The sequence below is a fragment of the Macaca fascicularis genome, chromosome 2 (assembly GCF_037993035.2).
Source record: "Macaca fascicularis isolate 582-1 chromosome 2, T2T-MFA8v1.1".
NCBI lineage: Eukaryota > Metazoa > Chordata > Mammalia > Primates > Cercopithecidae > Macaca > Macaca fascicularis.
Genome location: NC_088376.1, coordinates 92361426 through 92364576, shown reverse-complemented (window position 1 = coordinate 92364576; position 3151 = coordinate 92361426). Strand labels below are relative to the sequence as shown.

Sequence of the window (3151 nt, the reverse complement as noted above, 5' to 3'; positions counted from 1 at the left end):
AGATGGGTTAAAGATTTAAAAATAAGACCTCAAGCTATAAAAATCCTAGAAGAAAACCTAGGAGGTACCCTTCTCTATATCAGCCTTGGCAAATAATTTTTGGCAAAGCCCCCAAAAGCAATTGCAAGAAAACCAAAGGTTGACAAGTAGAACCTAATGAAAATAAATAGCTTCTGCACAGCAAAATAACTATTGACAGAGTAAACAGACAACCTACTGAATGGAAGAAAGCATTTGCAAACTATGCCTCTGATAAAGGTCTAATATTTAGAATCTATAGGAATTTAAACAGATCAACAATCAAAAACAACCCTATTAAAAATGGGCAAAGGACATGAACACATTTCTCAAAAGAAGACACACAATGCCAATGAGCATGTGAAAAAATGTTTAACATCACTAATCACTAGGGAAATGAAAATCAAAACCTCAATGAGATACCATCTCACACCAGTCACAATGGCTGTTACTAAACAGTCAAAAAACAACAGATGCTGGTGAGGCTGCAGAGGAAAGGGAACACTTATACACTGTTAGTGGAAATGTAAATTAGTTCAGCCACTGTGGAAAGCAGTTTGGAGATTTCTCAAAGAACTCAAGACTGAACTACCATTCAACTCAGCAATCCCCTTCCTGAGTATATACCCAAAAGAAAATAAGTTACTCTACCAAAGAGGTACATGCATGCATATGTTCATTGCAGCACCATTCATAGTAGCAAAGACATGGAATCAACTTAGGCACCCATCACAGTGGATGGGATAAAGAAAATGTGCCACATACATACCATGGAACAGTATGTAGCTGTAAAAAAGAATGAAATCTCATCCTTTGCAGCAACATGAATGCAGCTGAAGGCCATTATCATAAACAAATTAACACAGGAACAGAAAATCAAATATTGCATGTTCTCACTCGTAAGTTAGAGCTAAACATTGGGTACTCAGGGACATAAAGATGGGACCAAGAGACACTCTGGCCTACTTGAAGGATGAGGGAGATGGGTTGAAAAACTACCTATTGGGTACTGTTCTCAGCACTTGGGTGATGGGATCAATCATACCCCAAACCTCAGAATCATGCAATATGGTCATGCAATATGACCAGGTAACAAACCTGCACACGTACCCCCTGTTTCTAAAATAAAAGTTGAAATCATTAAAAAATAAAATAAAAAAAAATGAAGTCATTGGCCTTTATATTTACCAAGATTCTTTTACTTGAAACATGTTTATTATTGAAAGTTAAAGACTATGAGTGTATTCTTATTTCATATGTTAATTTGCAAATAGAATTAATGGTAGGTGTGAATTTTGTAATCTGATTATTGGGCTCATATCCTACCTTCACATTTTTAGCAAGTAATATTGAGATTGATCTGAGACTTGAAACAAGTGCTCTCAATATTTGAGAACATATTTGCATATAAAATGCCGACTAGGACCATTTTATTATAAAGTTATGTCTCTAATAATTCAAAATGTGCTATTAATTAGTTTTAAAATTTGGGACTAGCAAAGTCAGGACTGAACATATCAAGGTATCAAATACTTTACTGTCAGTCTACCTCATAACTTCTAACTCCACCTCTGGCTTTGTCTGACATCAGGGTCAGACTCTTACTGACATTTGTGAAGGATAGAAAGTGGCTTCATTAAAATCTTCAAAGGAAACCAGAGTAAAATAAGAGACAAAGGGGTTCCTAAGAGAAAAGAATTACCGCAACAAATGAAAGAGCCTGTCACAATGAGAAGAGAGAATTGATGTAGGGTACAAATGTGAGGCTGCTTTTAAATTTACACAGCTCAGACTTCTGTGGTCACTTATGACCCTGGAAAAGAGATAGTTAATGTGTGGAAGTTAAAAGCAATTTATTACTATGAGCCCAAACATTTCTGCTGTCAGATTCCTTCTTCCTTCTCATGGAAGGGATGAAAATATGGACATCGTTTCTCTACCAGTCAGAGAGAGGTGAGGACTGGAGGTCAAGGTTGGGTTAACACCAATGTATTGGTGACCAGAATAAAGTATCAGGTGGCGTTTATGACAGGGACTTGGAGGCAGGTAGGATGTCATCCCAAGCATCAGAATTTGAGAAGATAGACACTCCCAATGATGTCAAAGGCCATCGACACCATGTGGGTTCTATGCCAAGCAGAATTAGCTAAGAGGAATGTAAAGTGCCAGAGCATAAGGATAGCAGAGACACAGGAAGCTGTGTAAAAATTATGTGAGATAGTCCCCATCCACTTTGGAGTATCTAAGAGACATCAGAAACGATAGAAGCCTTGCCATTTGGTAGAACTATTAATCTAGTGGCGTTGGCAAAAAGGATTGAAGTAGCTATACTTAAGATCCACAAGCAGGTTGTAACTAGAGAGTCACTTGAGTTAAACTATATTTTATACAATGAATTTAAAAAATCCTACTAATTTGGTTGATGAGATAATCATTTATGTAGAAAAAAACCAATCATTAACCAAAATTGGAAGAGCAGTTTCTTTCATATTACAGACACAATTTACTATTTTACAGTTTGTAGCTTTGGTCCTTATTTCAAAACCTGGGGTCCCAGATTAATCAAAGAGTCTGACATCGGGTGCTCCTTGTGGCTATTGATCACCCACATCCCATATTTTAGCCATATACCTCTAATATATCTTTTTTTCAGGAAGAATAAGGTGGAATAATCAGGATATTGTAAGTTGTGATTATCCAGAGACTTTAATCACGTATCATGTGAACTCCAATTATCATGTTCTAATCTGCCCTTCAAAAGGAGAAACAGATAAGAATTATTCCACCTGACCCTAACTCCAAGATATTGTTATGGTATCTTTGTTACATTTATTCCTGCTCTCTGTCTTGATTTTCTTTATTTAGTTTGGCAAGCTTCTGCTCTTTGGCTATCTTGCTGCCATTTCCCTTTGAACAGATCAAGGGTTCTGTTCAAAGAACAGACATTGGATACATGCTATGTACAAGTTTGCTTTGTGTTCTTGTCTTGTTATTTAACCATTTAACAGAAGGGCCTGTTTAGCGCTACATGTGCAGCTTTGAAAGAGTTTAATTTACGTACATGCATTTTGAAGTTCTGAAAAATTGCTATTGTGCTCATTTGATTTTTTTTTCTATTTAGGGTTCTCCCCTT

The 3151-nt window shown here is 36.5% G+C and overlaps 1 non-coding gene across 1 annotated transcript; it reads right to left on the bottom strand.

Annotated features, from left to right (window-relative positions):
* Positions 1-2676: 2676 nt before the first annotated feature.
* LOC123572054 (U8 small nucleolar RNA) lies at positions 2677-2811 on the bottom strand. Its single transcript, XR_006696394.2, has one exon. It is a non-coding gene; the product is annotated as a U8 small nucleolar RNA (small nucleolar RNA).
* Positions 2812-3151: the final 340 nt, after the last annotated feature.